General features: G+C 38.7%; 1 pseudogene; it reads left to right on the top strand.

Moving 5' to 3' along the window:
• Nucleotides 1-781: 781 nt before the first annotated feature.
• LOC107745045 (perforin-1-like) lies at nucleotides 782-2,456 on the top strand (annotated as a pseudogene).
• Nucleotides 2,457-12,654: the final 10,198 nt, after the last annotated feature.

The following is a 12,654-nucleotide window of genomic DNA, read 5'->3' as shown; positions in this document are numbered from 1 at the left end:
AAAATAACAACCCCATGGCCTTATGGGACTTCCTCATTACTGGAGAAATCAAGCAGTGTCAGGAATGCTGCTCCTTACATTGAGATGAGATAAACTGGACAGTGTTTGAAGTTTCATCCCTGCCTGCTGCAACCTTCTCAGAATTGCGGTAGTATGATGCCCAGCTCCTTGTGCTATACTGTCAAACCTTCAGGACCCCTTTTTTCACTGGTGGGCTGGTGGTCGCCAGAATGTGCGCCAAGATAGAAATATTGTTGACAAAGGACTTCAATTTTTTTAGACTCTTTGTCACTGTCAGTAGTTTCATTTACTGTTTTCAAGCACTCCCAGCCAGTGTCATACCTGGTGCTTTCATAGATAAATGTAAAAAAATTAAACCAAAGTATCTTTTGAGTCTCTTGAGCATAACCGCTTTGTAACAGTACTATGCATTTGCTGAGGTTATTGACACATTCAAGACATGTTCTTCACTGTTCACTGAAAGTATTTATAGCATTGCTCATCTTAGGCCCCCTCAATGTGTTAAACATCTGAACATTTGTCATAGCCACGTGATGGCATATCACTTGCAAAACAAACCGTTGACACCCATTACCACACAATCATCATACGAAAAGACAGGTTAGAGAAACAACATATTTCATACTATGATTTTTTTGCTATTATATTATGCTATTATAGTTAAAATTCTAGGCTACTGTTCTTGTTAAATGATAAATTAAATTTTACAACAAAAATGATTTGACAGAAATATTAACATTTTCTTATGTCACCATAGATCATGGGGCAGTTTCAGATTTACCCTGTTGTTTTCTTGGCATTGCTTCTCATGACCATTTATGGACAGGATGATACAGGTGTATCAAAAGAGTGTGAGGATGCTCCTTATGTTCCAGGACACAATCTTGCTGGAGAAGGATTTGATGTTGTGACCATGGAGCGAAAAGGTTCTTGTGATCAACACAGAAAAATGGGATTTAGGAAATGGCACTTGTAAATTGCGCAAAAAAAAGTACATGAATGGAATAAAACAGAAGCTACCAGCAGCAGTTGTAGACTGGAGGGCCTTGCCAAAGTGTTCAATGAAAGTCTCGAGTCAGATCTTTGAATCAAGTGAAGCACTGGTCAATGATTCATCATCAGCACTCTCGGTCAGCTGGAAAGTTGGTTTAGATGTGAAGGCTGTTGGAGCTGCAGTTGGAAGCATTCATTCCAGGAAAGCAAAATTGGCAATGACAAAATCAAAAGAAGACAAATACAGCTTCACCAAACATGAAGTTGGGTGCAGTTTTTACAGGTGAGACAGCTGGGTTATTTTGCCTTATACTGTTAAAAAGATAATGACTATGCAAAGAAATGAAAATATTAATTGGAAACTCTTTCTTCTTTGATTCCACTAAATTTAAATGTTTACTGTTTCTTTACAGATATCGTGTAGCTACAAAACCTCCTCTTCATGAAGAGTTTCTTGAAGCAATCAAATCACTCCCTGCATCCTACGATCAAGATGCCTACCTGATCACCACATATGGCACTCACTATACCACAAGTGTCAAGTTAGGAGGGCAAATGAAAGCCATAACAGCCATCAAAAGCTGTCAGGCAGCAGTGAGTGGACTTACAGACACTGCAGTGAAGGACTGTTTGGATGTAGAAGCCTCTGGTTCATAAAATGCAGCAACTGTGAAGGCAGAGGCACATTTTTGTAAAGAAAAGAAAAAGAAGATGGGCACAAATGAAAAATTCAGCTCCATGTTTAATGAACATCAGACAGATATTATCAAAGGAAACATAAATGGAGAAGATCTGCTTTTTTCTGGTTCATCACACCCAAATTCCCTTAAAAATGGCTTGAGTCTTTGAAGAGTCTCCCTGACATTGTGCATTACTCTCTGAAACCCCTTCATTTCTTACTGAGTCCTGAACACCCTGCCAGGGAAGGACTGAAGAAAGCTGTTGAAGAAAAAGGACTTGCGACCCTGAAAGTCTACAGTCTCAGAGCCAAAGGTCTGTATGGAGATAGATATACACAAACAGATGGCACTGTAACTGTTACATATGACAACCAAATCAAGCGCACGGAGACTATTGATAATAATGACAATCCACGCTGGCCAGAAACATTTAAGTTTGGTCCTATTAAGATCAGAATGGCCTATAAACTAACTTTTGAAGTATATGATGCAGACAGCTCTTGGAACAGCGACTTCCTTGGTACATGCTCTTTTCATCTTAGAAGTGGAGTTGTGACTGATGCTTGTGTTTTTAAATATGGCACCTTCTATTTTACCTATGAAGTGAAATGTGCTCCCAGTCTGCAGGGCCCTCAGTGTAATGAATACAAACCTTCTCTAATGGCTGCCCCTCTGGCTGATATTTTCAGCTCAAGAAATGGTCTTCTTATTAAAGATATGCAGAGGCTTGAAAGTACTTATGGAAATCTGATGACACCGTGACCTGCATCTTGAATCCATCCTTTATGAATGAAAAATATCCCTAATATAGCCTAACACCACTTTCAACTGCTAGGAAAAAAAAATAGTATTACGTCTGTAACATTTGCTTACTTCTTTTCTGTTCTATTTTTGCATTAATAAAGCATTTTTAAATGCAAAAGCAGCTAACACTACATTAAGTACAGGCAGTGCTGCCACTGCCCCATTTGGCATCATAGACGAGGAACAAGAAACGCCACACTCATTACCAGTGTTGGGGGTAACGCATTACAAGTAACACGAGTTACATAATCAGATTTTTTTTCAAGTAACTAGTAAAGTAATGCATTTCTTTTTAATTTAGAAGGAAATATATGAGTTACTTTTTCAAATAAGTAACTCCAGTTACTTTGCGTTCCCATTTATTGACTGACAGCTCTATAATCCCCATGTTGAGAAAAATCGTGAGTAAGTTTCATTTCGTGAGCATTCATTGTCTGCCCCATGTATGGTTAGTTCTAGACTAAATGTGAACATGCATTTACTCATCTCACTTGCACAAAAACAGATTCAGTATTCCTCAAAATAAATAAAGAACAGTGAAATGAAAACTCAGAATATGAAGCAAATCTGCAATAATGAAATAGTAAATAACACAAATATCCTTTATGTATTTAATCCCATTTTATTAACCAACGTCTTTGCTGCTGAGCTTCAATTATCAAATTCAATCATACTAATAAGCAAAAATTATTTTAGATAAACAAACATTTGTGCTTAATTTTTGTTTTTTGCTTAAGAGTGTTGAAATTTCTTTGCCTGCATTCTGCTGTACAGAAATTAATTTACTTTTCCTCCAGCCTGAGGCTTATTCATTTAATTTTTTGGTGTGAAAGGGCTTTTACATTATCAAAAATAGAACTTTTTATATTAAAAACAAACAAGCAAGCCCAGCCCAGATTTGAAAAGTAACGCAAAAGTAACATAACACATTACGTTCCATAAAAAGTAACTAAGTAACGTATTTAGTAACTTTTTTAGGGAGTAAAGCAATATTATCAAATCAAAGCGTAAATACACTTAGAAAACGTATCCTTGTGTCGCGGCTGACACAGAATAGCGTACGTTGCTTGCGTCCAGCGGATATTCTCCAAAATGGTGCTACGGTGATGCGGATTGTCCGTTTATGGTACAGAAGTTGAAAGAAATGTCCATAAATTTAACAGAAAATATCCTGGTCATTTTTTTGCCAGTACATTATCCATTTTTTTACGGAATATTTTTATTTTTTTTAGTAAAGCAATATTGTAATGCATTACTTTTAAAAGTAACTTTCCCCAACATTGCTCATCATAAATTGAGCAATTTGACACACTTTTTTTTATTTTACTACAGATTCATATTTCATTCCAGGCTAATTTTTGCAGGCTGCAACTTCAGATGACACATAGCTCATATCTGCATCTCTTTAAGTTACCTAAACCACACATGAAAAACGGAATATGTGTTTGTGCAGCAAAGAGTGGCTCCCTTATATGGGGTTAGATCTATGCCACAATTCCGAGCGTGAAAGATCATATTTTGAGCGCACAAAAGTGCATTTTGCACGCACACAATCTGAGTTTTGTGGAGAAAATGTTCGTCTCGCAAAGAAAAAAGTATTTAGAGCGCACTACTGATTGGCTGCCTTGACAACCATTAACAACATTCCTTGCATTACCTCGACAGCAGAAGAGGAAAAATACAGTGCATGCATAATTATTATGCAAGTTGATATTCTGATTATATTTTTTTCCAAGCACATTTGACCAATTCCAAACAACATCAATCTTAACTACTATTAATCTTGTATTTAACAGGGAAGGAAACCGTTCTGCAAGGTCACATAGTGGAGAGCAAGATGGGTAAGTCTTAAGATATTCTTGATTTTTAAATAGAAATACAATCTTTAAAAAGACAAGAATTATCTGTTTTAACTGTGAAAATGTGGCACAGTGGTTGATTAATTGTTGTATTTTCAAAGGACCAGTTGGGAGAGTGAGGACAGGGGACTGAGGAGCTGCACTGTTGGTTTGTTTGTGAAATAATGTATTTTAGAGTTTTCAGATATGCATTTACAAACAATACATGTTATGCCAAATAATGTTTGTGTCACGGTGCGGTGTGATAAACGCACGACGACGACGAAGATGAATGCAAATAATCTTTAATATAAACCACAGGGAATCCACAGAAGGTAGACAGTAACACACGCACAACTCAACTTTAACATTGGACAAAGGGGATGAACACATGAGGGATGAAAATACAACAAAACGTCCAAAGGGGTGTGACAGTTTGTCAGGAGCTTTACTTTAACTTTTTTTAAAGATACTTATGCAAGTTGTAATGGTCATGTTCAAATTATTCTAACGAAACCTTGCTTAATAAAGCATGCAGAATACAAGTTATGAAGTTGTTACAAGAAATACAGTTTTTCAGGAGCTATACTTTAGATACTTGTGTTTTATAAATGTACGATTTATTAGTTGTAAATATACAAGTTATAATAGTCATGTTTAAAATATTCCAAATAAACTTTGCTTAAAGGCATGAACTACTGGTTTCAGTTTACTGAATACCTTTACCATTTTAGTGTACTTAATGTAATGTTTGTGCTTAGGGGTTTACTGTAAAATAAGGTAACCCAAACAGACAAATATTTTAGCCCATATGCATACCTCTTGTGGCCCATGAGAGACCTACATAAGACCTAGCTGGGTCCCATCACTAACCCATGTAAGCAGACTCATGTAGGCACCAAATGGGAGCTACCTGGTTAACCCATATGGGACCAATATGGAGCCCAACATCAACCCATCTGGGCTAACCCATGTGAGGCCACCATGGAAACTGAGGACAAAATTAGCTGGGTCCCAGTTGGGTAGCCCAGGTGGGCCCCAGATATCAGCCCAGTTGCAACCCCTATGGGCCCCACATGGGTGTGTTGGCTGGGTTTAGTGGTCCAGCAATCTTTGAAAAGTCCTTAATAAGTGACGTGACATGTGGCCAAGTATGGTGACCCATACTCGGAATTAGTGCTCTGCATTTAACCCATCCAAAGTGCACACACACAGCAGTGAACACACACACACACACACACCCGGAGCAGTGTAGCGCCTGGGGAGCAGTTGGGGTGAAAGTAAAAAGCGATCGTGCATTCGAATGCAGTTTCAATGCCCCGCATATTAATAGCGGCTCCCTGATGTCCGCATTTTATATACAGTATAATTACCCAACGATATAACTGTGAGAGAAAGTATTGAAATATATATTTGTTCTGTGTTTCCTTCCTGCTGTGTGAGTTACTGAAATGAGCTGCACTGTGAAACAGCCAATCAGAGCAGAGCTCAACATTGAGCCACACTGAGCAGAGCTCAGCATTATTATTCATGATCCTTCCAAATAAGGTAAAAACTGACCATTGCATTCTAGGGACAAATCCTAGGGTTGTATATGGACATGTAAAACCGTTTCTGCAGATTTTTTTATCCTTACCTAAGCCACATACCTTCTATGTAGATATCAGAGAACAATTTAAAATATTGTGTCAATGCATTCTATGGCACCTTTAAACAACTAGTGCAGTGCTTCTCAAAGTCCGGACTCCGGTCCGGATCTGGACCCGGAGGGAATTCAATCCGGACCTGCCTCCATTTCATATTTCAAGAGCACTAATTGTATTTCCTACTTTGATAAACTCATGTTAAACTTGTAAATCATTAGTTTAGTTTTTAAATGTCTTTTTGGAGATGATCTGAAATGAAACCGAAGGCAAGATTAACGTTTTCCTGCGTGACATTGTTGTCATGACATCCAGTGAGCGTTTGATGTAATCGGGCAACACTTCACCGCTAATATGAGTAACTTTTTTTTATTATTCTTGTTATCACTTAGATTATGGCCATTTGACTTATAGCAGTGTCCAGTGTTTCCCATACATTGAGTTATTTGTGGCGGCTCGTCACAATATCAAAACTGACCGCCACAAATAGATTTTCCAAAAGGCTTATACTTCGTTGAATAAACTGGGGATAAAAAAGAAAATCGGACAAACATATTGGCCAAAAAAATCAGCATCATATATTGGCCATCGGCTGCTCTGATTTCTAAATATCGGCATCGGCCAGAGAAAAACCCATATCGGTCGATCTCTATTGCTGCCACTTAAATTAATTGTTTTGCCACTTTTGCACTTGTTATTAATGTATTTTGAATGCAAAGGACACTTTATTTTTTCAAAGAATTTGTGTTTATTTGTTATGCATGTTATGTATGTTTATTAAAAACAAGTTTTGTAATAACTAATTGTTCCGGTCCGGACCTTTGACATTGATGAAAATTCAGATTTGGACCTTTGAATGTAGACTTTGAGAACCCCTGAACTAGTGTATACCAAAGTGCTGTACAAAACCAATAATATAAAAACAAGATGAAATAAGAAACTAAAATAAAAGTAACCAAAAAAACTAACTAATAACCAACAAAAGAGTTTGTACACAAAACAGTACACAAAATACAATTCAACCAAAAGCCTGGGAATACAAGTAGGTCTTCAGCTGTGATTTAAAAACCGTAATGGATGTCGCAGATCTGATGTCCTGAGGTAAGCTATTCCATAGCACGATCCACTTTCGGCTTTAAACGAGAGCGGGGAACATGCAGGAATTGTTTATCAGAGGATCTGAGGGATTGTGAGAGTTGTTGGTAACTGAGAAGCTCGGCCAGGTAGGATGGATCAACAACACTTAATGCTTTAAAAACAAATGATAAAATCCTAAAATTGATTCTGTACTGCACCGGTAACCAATGAAGAGATGCTACGATTAGGGAAATGCTTTCCCTCCTCCTAGTGCCAGTCAGCAACCTCGCGGCTGCAAGCAATACAGCGAAGACTGATTGAGACCCATATAAAGTGCATTGCAATAGTCTAGTCTGGAAGAAATGAAAGCATGGATAACAATCTCCAAATCCTTAAATGAGATCATAGGTTTTAATTAGGCTATTTGCCTTAACTGAAAGAAGCTGCTCTTCAATTAACATCTGTATCAAAAATTACACCTAGGTTTTTAGCAAAAGCATGAATATTGGATGACAGAGAATCTAGATTACTAGAAATATCAGAGACAGCAGCAGAAGGCCCAAAGACAACAATCTCAGTTTTGCTCTCATTTAATTGGAAAAAGTTTCTTGCTGTCCAGCATTTGATATCTTTAAAACACTTGAGAAATTCATAATAGGAGTTCTCAGAACTAAGAGGGATGTAAATCTAAATATCGTCAGCATAACAATGATACGAAATATGATCATATTATTTATAATATTATTTATATACGAAATATAATATTATTTCCTCATAATAGAACCCAGGGGGAGCATATACAAACAGAATAAAATAGGACCCAAGAGGGACCCCTGAGGTACCCCATAAGTGAGTGGTGCGAAAGGAGAGGATTAATTTCCAATCATCACATTTATTGACCTATCAGAAAGATATAGAGAGAACCAATCCAATGCCGTGCCCCTGATGCCAACTTCATCCCTTAGACCAGTGTTTCCCAACCTTTTTTTAGTCGCGGCACCCTTTGGAAATTTTAACAAACTTGTGGCACCCTACAAAATTAAAGCACAAATAAAAAATAACGACAGGCCTTCAAATTAAATAAATTGCCTTTTAGTTTTTCATGTAGGTCTAACAGAAGGGTTAAGATATTTAACTTTTTTTTTTTTATTACCAATTATCCAAATAATGTTTAGTCCTAGAAAGCTATTATTATCAGAACAAGCGAGCATAACATGCGGTTAGCAGATCAATGAATGAGAGGGCAGCCTTACCAGAGTTGCCCATACCACACCATGTTACAACACAGTAGGGCTATTGTATACGAGTGGAGCTGAGCGGAGCACACACGCATATAGCGGGATAATACGCAGAGTGTCACACCACGTGAAAGTGAAACCTGAGCGGTGAACTAATTTTCGGCAGCCGAAATTTCGGTGCATCTCTAATTATTGGCGACATCAGAATTGGATATTATATAATAGATGCTTTTTTGAATATTTTAGCAATTTAAAAATATTAAAAAAGGATTTTTTACACGGCACCCCTGCTCTCGACAGACGGCACCCCGGTTGGGAAACACTGCCTTAGACGATTAAGCAGAGTAGCGTGATCAACTGAATCAAATTCAGAACTAAGATCAAGTAACATTAGAGTGGCAGATTTACCAGAGTCCAGAGCAAGGAGTAAATAATTTGACACTGAGCAGTGCCGACTCAGTGCTGTGATGTGGTCTAAAACCAGATTGCAATTTATCTAGAATATTGTTATTTGAAACAAAAGAAGATAACTGATTAAAAAAAAATTCTCTAAAATTTTAGACAAAAATTGTCATTTAGAAATAGGGTGAAAGTTATTAAAATTGGTCATATCTAAATTAGGCTTCTTAAGAAGGGGCTTGATCACTGCTTGTTTGAGAGATAAAGGAACATGGCCGCTGGCCAAAGATCTATTTACAATAGCCAATACATTGGGGCCAATAGTATCCAGAACATCTCTAAAGAGCCGGGTAGGAATAATGTCAACAGCAGACGTAGAAGGCTTAATCTTTAGGACTATATCCACAAGCTCGGAAAGAGATATAGGTTTAAACTGATCAAATGACATAGAGCAACTGAGTGGCTCAGAGCGGTCATGACTGCCAATTGTAACACCTGCCCTTAGAGCTTCCACCTTCCCCATGAGAAAATCTAAAAAAGCTACACAAGTCTCTAGTGTATCTTCCAGACAGGAAGTGGTAACAGGGGAAAAAACTTTGTTTATCGTATTGAACAGAACTTTAGGATTGCACATTTTTTTTCTATTATTTCAGAAAGATATTTAGTTTTTGCATCTTTTACAGAATGCTGGTAAGCAGAAAGAGTGTATCTCATGAGTTCATAAGATACTTGGAGTTTATCTTTCTTCCATATCCATGTAGCTTTCCTACATTCTCATCTGAGAGCTTGTATATTGTTATTCAGCCAAGGTTCTGACTTACATTTAAGTTGTGAAACTTTAAAAGGGGCAACATAATCTAAAATACAGAAGCAGGCATTATTAAAAAGAGTAATCCTCTCTTCTATTTTCACATCTGAGTTAGGTAGATTCATGCACTGAGGCAGATTAGAGAAGGCCTTAGGGAAATGGCTGGCTGTATCAGAGGTAACAACACGAGACATAGACATTGAGGAATATGATTTTTAAACTTGACCAGACATTGTAGTATTAAAAAGAATAGGCTTATGGTCAGACACATAAAAATCAGAAATCTCAGCATTATATACAGTAATACCAAAGGATAAGACAAGATCAAGTGTATGACCATGGTCATGAGTAGCTCCAAAAATATGCTGTGAAAGATTAAAAGAATCAACGAGCTGAACAAAATCCCTAGCCAAAGGCTTGGAAGGGCAACGAACGTGGATATTAAAGTCCCCAACAACAATGAGACTGTTCATAAGTGGCACAATATTGGATAGAAAACCCGCAAATTCCTGAATAAAATCCTTATTATAATTAGGTGGCCTGTAGATAAGAGCATAGAGTACAGGAGAAGGCAGCTGGACTTGAAGCAACTTTACTTCAAAGGTATTATAATGATCTGTGGGCAGTAGTAAGCACTTAAAAGTGTTTTTAAAAATTGATGCCAGACCTCCACCACGCCCCACAGACCTAGGTGAACTGAAAAAGTGAATGTCACTTCTTCAAAGGACTTGCTGTAGACTAAGATCTTCACTAAGTCAGCAAGTCCTTTGAAGACTAAGACAAAGCTCTTCAAAGGACTTGCTGTAGACTAATGGCGCTTTCCAGCAGAGTTTACACATCACGTTTTGGTAACGGTACGGTTCACTTGGAACCTCAACCGAGGTGGTACTAAAAAAAAGTACCAGGTACCAGGTACTGTACCCAGTGGAAAACCCCCCAAAAGTGAACCGTACCGTGCCGTACCATGCAGTGGAAAAGCGCCATAAGATATCATCAAGGTATGGCACACATATCCGGTCTCTCAAACTCTCCTAGCATTCCTCCAAACACCTTTGAAAGGCAGCTGGAGCATTCATCAAGCCAAAAGGAATTCGTATCCACTCATATAACCCCCACAGGGTTACAAATGCAGTCAGGGGCCTACTCTCCTTTGCCATAAAGCCTTGATCATATGCTTTGCCCTGATCTAATATTGAAAACCACACATTCCCACCCAAGTTTTCAAGGATATCTTGGACTCTGGGAATTGGCTGACCATCAGGATTGGTCTTCTTATTCAGCTCCCTGTAATCCACACAAAGGCGGGAGCTTTCATACCTTTTCCTAACATAGACAACAGGTGATGCATAAGATTATGTTGATTTTGAAATCAAACCCTGAGCAATCAGGTCATGGAGGTAATCTTTTACTTCCCTATAGAGTGGTTTTGGCACAGAGATGTATGAACGTGCGACAGGAGCTGTGTCTTTTAGGGATATTTTCAGCGTTAGATTTTCTATGCACCTGAAGTCATCATCTGACTTGGAGAATGATGCACATTCCTCTCACGGATCACAGAGGGACCTGAAGTGGGACACTCACATTGACTCCATTGTGAAAAAGGCCCAGCAGAGGTTGTATTTCCTTCGCCAGCTGAGGAAGTTCAACCTGCCACAGGAGCTGCTAAAACTGTTCTACTCCGCCATCATTGAATCCATCCTCTGCACTTCAATTACTGTCTGGTTCAGCTCAGCTACCAAATCTGACCTCAGAAGACTACAGAGGGTAGTCTGGACTGCTGAGCGAATCATTGGTACAACCCTCCCTTCTCTCCAAGAACTGTACTTATCCAGAGTGAGCAAAAGGGCTGGCAAAATCACTCTGGACCCCTCACATCCAGCACACTCCCTCTTTGAACTGTTGCCATCTGGTCGACGCTACAGAGCTCTGAGCACCAGAACGGCCAGACACAGGACCAGTTTCTTCCCTCAGGCAATCCATCTCATGAACGCTTGACAATAACTGTGGAACACACACTATTTATTCACTCATACACTTATTTATCTAACACTCATACTCAGTCTACACCTCAAATTTGCACATAATATACAGTACCTGTACATGCAAAACTGTCTATTGTAATATACCTGCACATACAATTGTCAATTTATATATTTTTATTCCTTATTTACTTGTTCTATTTTTTTTATTTTATTTTTTTATTATTATGATCTGTGTTTTTTGTTCTGTCACTGTCATTCTGTTACACTGTGGAAGCTTCTGTCACGAAAACAAATTCCTCGTATGTGTAAACATACCTGGCAATAAAGCTCATTCTGATTCTGATTCTGATATTGTTGCATTCCACCGAATGCACCACTGGACAATTCTGGACTGCAGTTTTCTTTTTGTTTTGTCTCTCTGTCTCAGTCATGCATGCAAGGTTTAATTTATCTAAAAACAGCTCGTCACTCACATCTGTTTGTTGCAGGTATGGCTTCAGATCCCCTCTGATGTACTCATTTTGCAGACCGGTAAGAACTGTATGCAGAAACATATTTTGCTCTAGAATGGGGTTCTAACATATTTGAGACTAGACTCAGCTTCCTGTGATGCAAATAGAATCTTCTGCCTAAGATCTAAACCACGAGTTAAAAAGTTCTGGGGAGTCTCCTTACTGTTTTGGACTTCCTGACATCAGTTACTTGTATAGTTCTGTGGCGCCCCTCTCCTGGAAATGTGAGCGAAGGATCCTTCTCAAGGTAGGCAGTGTTACGTTTTCTTTGCCCTCTAGAGAGCTGCATATCTGCATGCCAGGTACAATGGCTTTAATGACTGCATGGACTATTTCTGTCACGATAAAAGGACCCAGAAGCAAAGGCAAGTCAAACAGAGGATTTATTGTGCACAAAAAACAAACTCAGGCAGTCTGCCATTCACTGGCCATATCCGGCGGTCGCAGAACTGGACATTAACACAGAAGAACTGGAACATAAGGGTTGACTTATGACAGGGCGAGGAGCAACTACCTCTCAGACTGTACAGACCGGAGGGCAGTGTCCGGAGGAGAGCGAACTGCTGGCAGCGGGTAACTGGGAGACTGGGCAGAAATCCAGGTAAGTCACACGACAGGACACGTCTTGACAATACAGGTCTGGACTCGACTAGACCACA

The sequence above is a fragment of the Sinocyclocheilus rhinocerous genome, unplaced genomic scaffold, assembly GCF_001515625.1.
Source record: "Sinocyclocheilus rhinocerous isolate Xijiao unplaced genomic scaffold, SAMN03320098_v1.1 scaffold438, whole genome shotgun sequence".
NCBI lineage: Eukaryota > Metazoa > Chordata > Actinopteri > Cypriniformes > Cyprinidae > Sinocyclocheilus > Sinocyclocheilus rhinocerous.
Note: the sequence above shows the minus strand (reverse complement) of the source record. Positions and strands in the feature narration are given on the sequence as shown.